Source organism: Spinacia oleracea, chromosome 1 (assembly GCF_020520425.1).
Source record: "Spinacia oleracea cultivar Varoflay chromosome 1, BTI_SOV_V1, whole genome shotgun sequence".
In the NCBI taxonomy this organism is placed as follows: Eukaryota; Viridiplantae; Streptophyta; class Magnoliopsida; order Caryophyllales; family Amaranthaceae; genus Spinacia; species Spinacia oleracea.
The window spans coordinates 90,531,600-90,546,431 of NC_079487.1; the positions used below are offsets into that span (position 1 = coordinate 90,531,600).

The 14,832-nt window shown below is 34.8% G+C and overlaps 1 long non-coding RNA gene across 1 annotated transcript; it reads right to left on the reverse strand.

Moving 5' to 3' along the window:
• Positions 1–919: 919 nt before the first annotated feature.
• On the reverse strand, positions 920–11,710 carry LOC110793689 (uncharacterized). The gene is made up of 5 exons (XR_008927362.1): positions 11,274–11,710; positions 2,381–2,443; positions 2,181–2,290; positions 1,965–2,092; positions 920–1,224 (listed from the first exon to the last, which is right to left on the reverse strand). It is a non-coding gene; the product is annotated as an uncharacterized lncRNA (long non-coding RNA).
• Positions 11,711–14,832: the final 3,122 nt, after the last annotated feature.

Sequence of the window (14,832 nt, forward strand, 5' to 3'; positions counted from 1 at the left end):
TTTATATTGTGATTCATGTTACATGGAATATTATGGATTCATGTTTTATTGTGTGAGCAAGCATGTTTTGGATATTATTTATGTTTGTTGAATTGAAGTGAACAAGCATGTTATGATTGGTTATGTTTGTTGAATTTAAATAACAAGCATGTTGTCCAAGTATGTTATGCATGTATGGTTTTATTCGCATGCAAGAAATTATTTATGCTATTGTACGTAAAGTCTACCATGTTATGAGCCAAGTTTATTTGTTCCATGTTGTACTATTTCATTAACCGCGTATGAAATGTCTGCTCATGTAAGCCACCGCATGTGTAGGGTAGACTTTCGAGTCATATTTACTAAGTCACGTATGAAGGGTCTGCTCACGTAAGCCACACATATATAGAAAGAGTCAAAAGTGAATTGAATTAGGAATTATTCGTGCCTAGTGCACAACCCGCGTGTTAACAGGCATGTCGTGGACTCAAAATCATGCTGAGAAGGAACAATGGAGTAATTTTCACTTGAGTCTTGAATTTGTTGATCACAAGTCCTAATGATACTAAAATAAGTATTGCTAGTAGAAAAACATTCATTTGAGGTGTCACTTTTATATTCATTTGCGGCGTTTTTGGCGTAGTAGCAAATAGAGTGGCAGCAAATGAATAGCATTGATTTGCGGCGTTAAAAAACGCCTCTAATGAATTATTCATTTGCGGCGTATAGGTACATAAAACACCTCAAATTAATAGTATTATTAGTCAACGTTTTCTACCTAAACGCCTCAAACATTGTAAAATTGCGGGAGTTTAACGCCGCCAATAATGTATAATCTTTTTTATAAACAATCTATTTTCTATATTCAACGAGCCCAAACATGTAGAACCTGCACTCACGTCACATTTATACAATGTCCAAAAGTATCATGAACCACCAATAACTTGCAAGAAACTTTGATTTTTACATATAAAGCCACCATCATATGTTTACAAAAATGAATCACCTAAATAGTTACAAGTCGATCATAACTATGTCTTTTACACTTCGTACGTTATAAATTTGCACCAAAACTATAATAAGGCAATTATATATGATTTCAATAGCAAGAAACATCCACAAAAGGAGATCGATGAAGTGTTAGTTATTTACACACAATGTTCGGTGAAGTATGATGCCCATTTGTCTCGTATGTCATCAATTGATTTCATCGGTGAAAGGATCTCCACTTAGTAACGTGCAAACCTAACAAAATAATACATATGTATCATAAAATAAGTTATCTTCGGTTAGATGATCTAAAAACAGCTAGGAAATTAGAAAATAACAGGTGTTGGTTGTTTTTGCTCCTAACTCTCAACTAATGAATCTAAATAGGTGTTCAACCATTTTAATTATGCCAGCAGCCACTGGATGCTGAAGCGACAAAAGAACATGATTAGAAAGACAACAAACTGGAAATCGGAACATCTTGACATACAGATTCATGGCTAAAACGACCATGGAATAGGTGAACAAATCTGCAGTTTACATACCTGGTGAAAACTAAATACATACACAATGTATAAGAGATAACAAACTAAACTATTTACAAGTCGACACAACCCAACTTTCTTACAAAGTGTGCCTATGTTATCATTATCCGATACTCCATAGTTTATATCAAACACATGCACTGATCCACAAGACAGAGTGAAAACAGGTAATAGAGAGAGATACCGAGCATTACATTAATAACATCTTCGTAGTTCATACACGAGTTAAAATCAGAAGATATGTATCAACCAGACGTTATATTCATTATGTCGAAAAAGACATAATTTAACCCCACATTCGTTCAATAGGAACAAAGACCATTATAAATATAACCACCAGAGTAAAACATGGACGTACATGATGGATTTTGATGATTAATAATGACCAAGAAACTAAATTTTCACTTTAGATATATACAATCAAATTTCACGGAGAACAAACAAAATTACCTAGGACAAGGATCTGCTGATTGGTAGATCAATAAAGCTCCTACTGCATAATGTATTTCAAGTCAACAGAACACAAGTGTTGGAGAAACTCAAAAGGCACTCTATTTCCCTTGCATTCATCTTAAACCCTACATAGTAAAGCACAAGTCAGGGAGTGAGGAGAAAATATTAATAGAGCAACTTCCCTCTATTCATGAAAAGAGATAATGTTGGTACCCTCTAGTCCGCATGTAGTCAGAAAGTTATTCCTGTCCAGAAATATCTTCTCGGATAACAGAGTAAAAACTGTAGAAAATAACAGCACTATCCATCCAGAAGGCAGACATCTACGAAATGAAAATGACGATGAGCCCTATATACCAGGACATAAATATTTGTAAGAAAGATAGTGGATTTTTTGTTTTTACGATACTGACCAACTTACTCGCACCCTCACCAAAAATGATATCAAATTCAGCTTGTTTATACGGTCTTGACACCTGCAACATGAGCACAAATGGTCAGAAGAAATAGAGAACAAAAGAAAAAGAAGCAAAATACAGGGTAGAATTAATCGTGTCATGCTCAGAGTTCACAAAATAGATGATGGTTGGCTTAACGACCAAGTCTACACTTGAGGGCTTATGCCGTTTAGGCTTTTGCACAAAATAGATGATGGCTGGCTTAACGACCGAGTCGTGCCAGGAGTGCTTATGCTGTTTAGGCTTTGCACAAAATAGATGATAACTGTTATTTTCTTCCTGCAATCTTGTTGTAGAGCATATAAAGACATAAGTGAAGTTTGCCAAATCATGTCAATATAGAGATTGGGATACACTATCCTCATAACACTTTGCATTTAGCAGACATTATTCATAAGCTTAAAGATAATAAGGTATTTATTACATGCCTCTTAAAAGATGGTAAAGGTGATTGACCGGTAGGAGAGTTAATTTCATGCTATATCTTTGCTCAACAATATCAATTATGAATCTTAAAAGGAGTTAGACTAGCGATAGAACTTATGCTGATACCACATACTAGTACTTATGTGTACGCACAAACATATGAGTGTGTGGGTAATTGACTCTAAGTCAATAAATTTGCAGCCGTTTTAGGGACTCAAGTACTTACCAACCAAAATTTGATCTAGCAACACTATAAATGACCGAGTAAAAGGACCAATCGACTTGGCCCATGACTCTTCATCATAATAATACGAAACTGCTTTATTGTTACTGGTTATGAGTTCAAAACCGTCTTAACAAAACTTATGGATTTAAAAGTGATTGCACACATCGTTACTTTCTAAAAGGATTTAACTTTGATTACTGTAGTATACTAACTAGCCCCTTTAAGTCTTAAGTCGACTCAATAGTCGGGTTGAGAGTTAAAATTACTTCGTGTGTGAGTAGTATCATTGTCAGAAGTTGCTCATGCAGTCACGTCTTTACGCAAAGATTCTTAGCCATACTAACATGTAAACCAACTATACTTGCAAAGACATAACACATCTAACCTAACTAAAACCATGTAAAATTTAAAGATATAACTCAATCAACATGTAAGAGATTTATTATAACACGTGACATGCTTAAGACTAAATAATTAAGTCGGTGAATTAGAACTAATGTGCTGGTAAGATTTAATTTAATCAAGAGTTTTATCAAACAACTATACTACTCAATTATCAGGAAAAATGAAAACACTTTTGGTGGAGAATACCAAACAACCTGAATGTACTCTTTACTCTGGCCATACTAAGCTCGACTCCTTCATACCCAATTAACAGTAGGTCGGCTAACTATAGTAGAATTTGACCACACCAAGCTGTTTGAGAACTTTCATATAAATTCAATAATCACAAATTTGACTTCGTACACACATCAATGAGGAAGAATAAATCATGGTCAGCATGCTTATCAACACCGTCCACTCGTCCAGTATTTTGGATCTATAGTAGCTGAAGAGAGAATCATTCACAACTGTGTAAGGTGCTTATGCTCGCACTCTTTGTATGAAAATGAAATACGATTTGCACATAATAAGGATAAAGCTAGAGTACTACTAATAGCAATTGTAGAAGAACAAATTCACACGGGATACGTTAAATACTTGGGTTCTACTGGCGATATAAATAGGTGAAGGAAATAATGCCCTTGGTCCAAGTATGCATTTAATGGTAAGTCTAATAAATGCGGTTCAGTATTAATTATATAAGTTAATAATTCAGTGAGATCAAGTGAACTAAATGCCTAGCTAGAGGTCGCTTCAGTTCAAGTGGATTAATGATATTAATCCACAGCTTACTCTTGACTGAACCCGTAGGGTCACACAAATAGTACGTAAACGGATCAAGTATTTAATGGCATTAAATACTCCATCTATGAATATTCAGAATCGACGGATCTTGATTTAATGGCATTAAATACTCCATCTATGAATATTCCATCTATAAGAACTTTACTAGGTTCAAATCAATCTCTTGATTTGAGTTCCACTAACCTTTAGCATTGTTGCTTAGACCATATCAACAAGTTAACATTCAAAAGATCTATTTTGATGGACTTTTGAAAGTTGATTGATTTCTAGATCATTCAAGACAAACTAGTCTTACTTGTTGAAAGTAACAAAATATATGAACTATTCTTAGAACGCCTAGACAATAGAGTTCAAAGCTAAAGAAAGATTTTATGACTTTATTATTTCACATAGATTTGAGTGAATATGGGTTTATTTACTCAAAGTGATATAAGTTTGAATTTGTTTGGCTAGTTTAAAGATTCAGAAGTATAAAATCCACTTGGTAAGAAATCATAAAGATCTAGGATAGATCATGTTAATGATTACTTGAGACAAAAAATGATCATCAATGATTGTGTATTCACGATCTAGCTCCATAAGATATGGCATATCTAAGTTGGAATGATCGAAGTCAATTAGTGCTTGATTCGATCAATGATGAATCATAAAGACCTTTCCTATAATTTCTAAAACAAAATGCTCAACTACCACCAAACTAAACCAAATTCGTCAAAGCTATTGAAAAGTAATTTCAGAATATCTTTTCAATAATATATATCTAAAGAGTTGCTAAACTCAGTGGGAGCTTAGTGTTTGTTATTCAACAAACTAAGGCCCAAGTATAGATATATTGTTCATTGTGATTTATTCAAATGAGACACAAGGTATTGTTTCTACCACGAATTTTTGAGAACATAATGTTTATTTGCTCGAAATAATTTCATTTTGGAGATTCGTTTCCAAAATGACAAGTGGGAGAAAATAGACCTCGAAAGTCTTCGAGGCGAACAACAAACATAAACGGACATTCCGGAGGATTTTCGAAGTTCTTCAGAAAATCCGAACACTTATTCTTTAAGGACTTTAGAAGTGGCTTTAAAGAATATACATCTCTTAGAATACTTTACAAGTGTTTCAAGGAGAACAGAATATTCAAAAACTTTCAAGTGTCTGTTGATATTCTATTGTTTGATGTTCAATACCCAAGTAGGCATAGAGTTCATGTCACCGAAGCTATGCGATTCTTCTATTAGATAGTGAAGAAACCTACAACTTGCAGTCAAACTATTATCATGTAGATTAATGAGTTTGTGACTCGTAAGAAAGCTATGACGAAATCTAGATTCCCTTAAATGGTTAGAGGCTATATATAGATTTAATGTTTAATTGGTTAAAGGCCATAAAAACATACTTAATATTTTGATGACAAAATTGAAATTTTGTTGATTTGCAAGAATAGATTAAACACCTATTGGTTGCAAATTGGTTTTAAGGATAAAAACCATCAAACATGGAATAGTGTTCACACACAAAGCTAGATTAGTTGCTAAAGGTTACAAGAAAATTCACGGCGTGGATTGTGTTGAAACCCCATGCATAATCGTAATACTCAAGTCTATAATCAAGCAATGATTGCATATTGGTACATATGGCAATTGGATGACAAAACATCTTCCTCAATCAAATGTTGGAAGAAACTATGTACATGGCATGTCATAGGATTTGTTGATCCAAATAAATGCTTGAAAAGGAAAGATAGCTTATGAAATCTAAGTAAAGATTTAAGCAAGCAAATGGGAATTAGAACTGTATTTTAGTGAAGCTAATAAGTATTTTAGTTTCATAAAATGTACATGATTCTTATAGATGTATAAGAAGTTTAGTGGGATTACGTAAAACTTAATTGGTCCTATGTGTATCGCACACATATCTCTATATTGTGAAATAACTTTCAAATGCTAATGATTAGATTTGAAATTATTCATCAATGATGGACCATGGCGAAACTTAGTACATACTGGGTATTAAGATCTATTTCCAAATATCTTACAATATTGTTTTGGATTAGGTAATGGCATTTAGTAAATCAAACACGAAAGACTCTATTGGAGACATTCGACCCATATGAATAAATCTAAGTAAAGGATGTTTGAACTATGTATAAGCATTTACTAAGTTAAACATCAAAGGATCTAAGTGAGATTCTTAACCTATATTATATGTCAAAGAATTTAGCTGGATTTAGTATCTACTGAAACTAGATGAGCTAAAGTTACATGAATAGAATTCAATTGGGAATTATTCTGCAAAAGAATTTATCATGTATGATATAATATAAGGATCACCAAAAACGTGTCGTATGACTTTAGGCATGACGAACATATACCAATCTCTATTGATCTAAGTAAAGATCAAGTAGATTGAGATCAAGAAAAACTTATGGTACTTGAAAAAGTACATAAGAGTAGTTCTTGATTCAAGGAAATAAAGATATGCTAAATATTGATGCTACACGCATAAACACTGGCAAAGGATCAAGCAAGATTCCTTTGGAGTTAACCATTGACAAGGACGAGCTAAAGAGCATCGTGTTTTGAAATGGCAACATAGATTGGAGACCATGAGTTGTTGCGTGGGAAATTAAAATAATAATTTCTATGTTCTAAGATACAGCTGGAAAGTCTTCCACATATCCGTGAACTTCTTGGATAGGTAAATCCAAACAAAGCATCACTAGCAACCTAAACAGTTGAAGTAGAAGTAATTATTGCCTAAGAAGAAATAAAACAGGGTTGTTTATGTTAAAGAGTTCTTCATTGAACTTGGGTAGATCACATGTATGTTGGCTTGATGGTTCTTCATTGCAAAATGCGTAGAACCACTATTGTAGCAAGAAAGACTAGATCACAAAATAAACATACTCAAAAGATCTTATCATCTATCTCGAAGAACATTCGATGAAAAGGATATTAAGATTGGCAAAGCATGATAACTAAACCTATGCAGCAAGTGAGAAACAACACTCACGTTGTGGCACTGGAAATCAAGCATAGCTTTGAATTCCACGAATTGTTTTAAAGATGGGTTCGAGGCCCATGGTTGTAAAATATTGGGGTTAAAAATTTATCATATATGAAATGTATTTTCATATTCCATTTAATCTTGGTTTAGTATTAAATGATGAGTCCCTTTAATTTGACGATATATTCAAGATAGACTGTCAGGACTAGTCATGTGACTAAGAAATGTCTATCAAGTGAACTTGAATGTCAAAAGTTGAAAATGGTCCCTGGTCGGAGTTTTCTATAAAGATGGACGCATAGAAAACATTAGACGACTAGAATGCAAGATGACTAGTAGTTCTGTTTCTTGAACTATGTGGACATGGAAATGTCGCAATCATTTGCATAGATACTTACTTTGGGAAAACTAGTATCGGACAAACCTATGAAACTTTACTGTAAGAGATGAAAATTTGTCATAAGTAAATTTCATTAAAATTAGTAGACACTAATCCTCAATACCTGAGTGATTTGAGATTACTTGTTTGAGAACTGCTTACTTTGACGTTGTCAACCGTCGCACCGTAAAAGGAGGCTATAAAGGCAACGCTCGGGTAATCACCTATCAAACAAAGTCTAATCTCCAGATCGCAAGATTGGGATTGTCCTCCCATAAATCGGGATGAGATGCTGAAAGTTGTACAAGGCCACTCGGAGAGCTAGAAACTGTAAAACGCATGGCCGTGCTCAGATGAATCATAGGCTATGATTATCTGTTTATTTGATCAGTTGAACTCTGAAACCGAGAAACACCTCTGGACATAATAAGGATGACAACTCTTACCTTATGTTCAAGAGCAAGCATCAAGTGACAAATAAAGGAATTAGGAAATGCACACTTGTCCCTAAGGACAAGTGGGAGACTGAAGGAAATAGTGCCCTTGGTCCAAGTATGCATTTAATGGTAAGTCTAATAAATGCGGTTCAGTATTAATTATATAAGTTAATAATTCAGTGAGATCAAGTGAACTGTATGCCTAGCTAGTGGTCGCTTCAGTTCAAGTGGATTAATGATATTAATCCACAGATTTCTCTTGACTGAACCCGTAGGGTCACACAAATAGTACGTAAACGGATCAAGTATTTAATGGCATTAAATACTCCATCTATGAATATTCGGAATCGACGGATCTTGGTTTCAGTGGGAGCTGAGATCGTCAAAGGCAAATAAATGAATACTCCGGAAACGATGATATTGCCGGAAACAGAAATATGTATCGTATCGGAAATATAAATATTATCCAAGTCGTAGATGTTGCCGGAAACGGAAACATGGTACGTAACGGGAAATATTGCCGGAATCTGAAATATTCCCGGAAACGGAAATATTGATGGAATCGGAAATATTATCGAAATCATAAAATAATTCTGGAAACAGAAATATTAAATAGTTGTTCGAAACGGAAATTAATTCCGGAATCGGAAATGATATTGTTCGTATCGGAAATAAATTCCGGAATCGGAAAATTAATCGGAAGCGCGTCGTACGAATTAGCATCGGACGAGCTTGCTAGACGAAGGCCCAACACGAAGCCAGGCCCGCGTCCAGCAAGCCAGCACGCCACACGAACAGCCAAGGCCACGCCAGGCCCCAACGCAAGGCCAGGCCCAGCAGGCCGTGGCTGCAAGCGTAGCTGCTGCGAAGCTCGCGTGGGCTTGTAGCTCGCGTGGGCCGAGCGGCCGTGTGGTCTGTGCGAGGGCATGGCCTACACGCTTGCAGGTCATGCTCGTGTAGTGTTTGTGCTTCTGTACGAAACCTAAAACGTATAGGATTCGTTTAATGATTAAATTCCGAATCCTAATGGATAAATTAATTGATAAGAGTTCTAATAAGAATCTACTTAATTAATTCGTATCCTAGTAGGATTCGATTACTTTTTCCATAGCCTATAAATATGAGATCAATGCTCATAAATTATAACGAGTTTTTAAGTATTCAAAAGGTGAGAATTTTGAGCAGAAAATTCAGTCACATACTTTGCCCATATTGACCGAAAATAATAGTACCTTAAGGGCGATTTTAGTTAGTCAATCTTAAGGCGGATCGGGACGTGTTGTAAACTTTCTACGGAGGGACGACACTTGGAGTCCTAAAGACTTGTCCTTGTTCGGTTCGGGCGCAGCAAGGGAGGGCACGCTACAAAGAGTATGCATCCTAAATATGTTAATTGTTATGTGGCAATTAATTTGGAATCCTGGCTTTTATGGTTTTTCCGCATGATTTATATTCGTTTATATGTATCATATCCTAACAATAGGATGACGACTACATCATTTAACTCGACAAGTTTAGCTTTCAAATGTAAATTCTGCTCCTGACAAAGAAGTATCATTTTTTGATAATAGTTGCTAGAAAATTGTATGACGGTAAAGAAATGGTGTACCAAAAGCCTGCTAACTAGACAAAAAATCACTACCCAAAACTCAGGCTTGCACTTAAGAACTATGACTATTGGAAGTTTATGAATCTTGCCTGTCATCATCTAAAAACATAGGGTGCTTAACATGCTGGTAGCCAATGACATGGTTGCAGGTTTACAAACGTGGCAGGTTGCTGGATATAGGGTAATTAAATGACTATTAAGAGCAAGCAAATAATCGAGTAGTAAGGCAGTATGCCATGTACCAATAACTTGTTAAACAAACCCCAGGTTGGAAAGCATATACGGAGTATGAGAAATTCAAATTAGAAGAACGACTTTAACTAACACAAGGTCTACAAAAACGTTGGTTGTTTATTAACTAGCCTTACTATTACGTTTCCATCGCTATTGACAAGGTACCGGCCGCAACCACAAAGTACCAGAAATTGTGTACCTATAGGAAAGCTTCCCAGCTTAATAATTTAAGTTGTCTTAGGTGGTTGCTATTATTTTAGGCCCAGACATTTCTATGACAGGAGAGAACAATTGTGCACTAGTAAGAATGATTGTAATTTATAATGGTGTTGCTTGTTGTCTCTTGTACTTATGCTGCTTAGGCTTCTGTACTCAACGTTGTTGCATGATGCCCTATGGGCTTATGTACAAAGTAGACGATGTGGCTTGTACTTATCCCCTCTAATTGAATCTTTCAGAAGACTGGTTGCATAACTGAATGGAAACATGTGGAGCGGGAACCTCCTTAACTATCAAACACATTGTAAGCACCCTCACAATGATCCTAATAGTGATCCATTAAGTCTGATCCAGTCACATATAACGCTTTCTACAAATAACCTTTGGTTTCTACATATAACCTAAAGTTACTAATTTCAATGTCTTCTATCCATAATACTACTTCTCTTAGGGTTTGTATCATTGCAAGTTTGCAACAATTGGATGGTGTGCAAATAAGAAGGGGATGCAGATCTCTCTTAAGAAATAAAACCTTTATATATAGTCAATTTTGGCTTGATTTTTTTTGTATTCTACAGATGAAAGAACTCTGCATTCTACAGATGAAAGTAAGATGAACAGCTGCCTGGGTTGCAGAAGTGATAAGCGATTACATAAACAACACAACTTTTCAAATTTCGGAACAGGAATAAACAACAATAAATGGAACTGAATGATTTGTGAAGCTCTATATATAAAAAAAAACCTTTCAAATTGGCCAATTACTAAGTAAATACAGTCTGATAAGCGATTACATAAGCGATTACATAAAAAAAACCTTTCAAATTGGCCAATTACTAAGTAAATACAGTCCGAAATTCACAAAACAAAAAAACGAAATTCATAAACTACCCACGAAATTCACAGGGAAAAAAACGAAATTCACAAAATAAATTTCAAAATTAGATGAATGTTGAAGACAATTACTTTTATAATTACCACAATTACACAAATCCTAGAAATTTAAAAATAGAATTCGAAAATAATTCAATAATTCATAATTATGTAAATTTGAGAGATTAAAGAGAGAATACGTAATTCAAATAGAAAATTGACAAGGAGGAGGACGAATGAGGAGCGACACATACCTAGACCTAGCACGACGGCCGGCGAACTTGAAACTACGGTGAAATTCACCCAATAACTTGAACCCAGGGCGTGAATTGACGGATTTCAGTTGGTTGCTATAACTTTCCCATAATTTTAGTAGATCTGGGTCTGTGGTTTGTGAGTCACCAGCGCCCGACGGTGGAGATGACTCTGTAGCTTTAGTGAGACACCGGATCCCGATGATGGAGAAGAGTCTGTAGCTTTAGTTAGACACCAGCGACAGTCAGTGGTGAAGAAGAGTGAAGGAGGTGGAGAAGGAAGAAGGGAGAAGGAGGAGAAGGAAGAAGACAAGTAAAGAGAAACAAAAATGCGGGATATTTGGCTAAGGGTTTAGTTTATTACAGAATGATTGATTGACGGTGTCAGCTGCCTAATACGCCGCTAAGATAAAAATAATCTCAATAAGAGGCGTTATAACGCCGCAAATTAATACTTCCTCCTCTTAGTGATCCATTTTAGCTGTTGATTTGGGGCATTCTATTATTAACGCCGCCAATGCATAGTAGCAAATCAATGTTTTTCTACTAGTGAATTGTTTGGTTGCGTTTATTAAATGTCTTACTTGATTGTGTCTTGAGTCGACTTTGTGAATAAAATATTAATAAACGTAAAGTGCAATCTGAGCAAGTTTCAAAACTCTTGGAACGTATATTCCTTGAGTATAAACTATGGGGGGAGTACCTTACCAAAGGGGTTTGTACTCCTATGTATGATACAAGACGTTGTTTCATTTCTTTTATGCGCTGGAATTCCGTCGGTATGGTCCGACAATTGGGTTATTGTTATTATTTTGGTGTTTGGTGGACTCCCAACACCCGTCCAATGGACATTTATTTTATAGGCCCATTCGAACCTTATTCTAATTAATCTATGAGTCAAGATTCGTGCCAAGAGTCGAGTCTTGTCTTCATGATTAATTGTTTACTTTATTGGCTTTAGCATGTGATTAAATTTATCGTTGGAATTAATGAAGCATGTTAGATATAAGATTTCATTCTAGCTATCTTGTTTGTGCACATCTTTCACTGATTACCTGCTTTGTGTTTTGGTCATGGCCCTTGCCTTAATGACCATATGATGATCCATCATTTTCACTTGCATTGTTAGGGAGTAGTTCATCAATAACAGGTTTGTAGAGATGACTTGCAAGTGAAGTTATCTAACAATGGGATTGGTTGAGCGAGTTTATTTTCACTTGAATTGTTTTAAACTCTATTTATTTATTTAGTCTAGACTATAACGTTTCAATTAGTTAATGGATTTTGATTTAAGTATTTTGGTTTGGGTCCTTATGGTTCCAACTTGTATGGAGGACATTAACTATTATTTAATGTTTTAAAGTTCGTTATTTCCGCTGCGTAATTCTGGTACTAGCCCTAACCGTTATCACGGTGGCGGTAATTATACTTTAGTAATTCCTTTAATTTAAGTTGGAAAATGATTTTATAAAATCAAGGAATTATTAGGGTGTTCTAAGTGGTTATCAAAAGGTTTAGGTTACCATGAAAAAGTGGTATTCAGAAGCCTAAGGCTACTTTGTAGTAATGAATACTACAAAGCGGTATTTGCAGAGCTCTAGTTTGAGAGTTGTTTTGCATTAAATAATAGTGCAAAGTGGTAATTCCTTAAACTACGATTTAAAAACCTACTTAATAGTAATTCATACTATTTGAGTGGTTTTTGCAGAACTTTAGGATATTTTGAAAATTTATTTTTCCTAAAGTCAAATTATTATTTTTGAATACTCAATATTTTGAAACGTCAAATATCAATTATTTAAGTTATTTGAAATTAAGTTGAATTTATAATATTTAATTATTATTTATTTACTTTAATTTTTTGAAATTTTGGTTTAAATTCGAAATTTAATATGAGATTATTTTTCGAATTTCCGAAGAAAAAAAATCCGAAATTTTTATTTATTTAATTTTGGAAAAGTATTTATTTAAATTCAATTATGATTATTTTTAATTATTCGATTATTTAATAATAATTTTCGATTTTAATTTAAATAATTTCGATTATTTAGGGTTTATTTCTTAATTATTTTAGAAATTATCATTTATTCTAAGTGAGGAAAGGGTAGATTAAGAAGGGTGTATTTTATTTAAGTATGCATTTAAGTGTCTTGTATGTGCTAAGTGTTTACTTAATTAAATTTTATTTGAAGCTTTGATCATGTTTTGTTTTGCTTTATATGATTAATTGCATCATAATTTATGATTAAGCATGTACTTGTGCATTGAAATTGTTTGGCTCCACGAACTTAAAGTGCTTTCTTTTGGGGGTTGAATTCTTGTATGGGAACACATTATTAAGACTTTTAAGTTGTGTATTTTGAGAAATTAAGAATGTTGCCCTCCAAGTTTTACAATCTAGGCCAATTAGAGAAGCTTGATAGTGAGACTCCACATTTGTATGTGAAGAAGATTGAATTTGCATGCAACTATTTGCCGCACTCAAGGACATGCCACATTTGAGGAATAGGGATGTTATGGATGAAATGATCATCTATTGTTTACCTCATAGGACATCTTACATAGCGCTAAGAATACGTTTCATGATATGCACTATGAGGATGGTACGCCTAATTGGCATAAGTATGGTACTGGGGATGATAGATGGAGGTATGACACTGAGATCATGACTACTATTCTGGAGTTAGCTGAGAGTTGTTATGAGGATGGTAGACTTACTAAGAGCCAAGGTTTGGAGTATGTGGAAGGTGATGATGACATTGAGAATGAAATGGAGGATAGCTAGGATGGTGATAGTGATGATGATGATGATGTTGACATCGAGAATCCATAACCAACGTTTCCCGAACCTACTATTGAGATATCTAGTGGATCTGAGGCAGAGTCTGAAGCTAACAATGAGGTCAATAGTGTGCCACAACAAGATGATGAGGTTATGAATTAATATTCTGATCCAGAAGAAGACATAGATGGTCATGAAGATCAAGACTTCACTCCAAAGAACTATAAAGAAAGAGATGATAGGCGTGATGTCGCTAGCATTTGAGCATTCTATTTTTTAGTTCATTCTTTCAGTTATTGTTGACCAATAAAGTGCCAAAGCTACTATTTATGGTTTTATAAGTTGAACAAGTTTTTCAATGGTTAAAGGGATGTGGAATTCTCATTGAAGCAATAAAAGTACTTAGTTTTCTTTCAACATTCTTCTCTAAGTTTCTAAGATTATTTTAATTCAAGTGAGTTCGAGCAATCAACGCAAAGGGAATACGTGTTTTATTTCTTAAATTATTTATTAATTAAGTGCACCATGGTTAGTTACCACTTAGGTATGTGGTTCGAACAAGTCAAGGGGGTGGCCAGTAGGTGGAGCCACTTCCCCATCATGTTCGAAATTTTTATGCATCGTTGCGAAGTAATTTGATTGTTTGTTGTCGGGTGACACATCAGTGCATATAGCAAGGAGGAAGAGAGAGAGAGAGAGAGAGAGTGTCGGTGAGAGAGAAGGGAAATGAGGGAGATCCTCCCAAAAAAAATGAAGGACATGGTTGGGTTTCTCTCT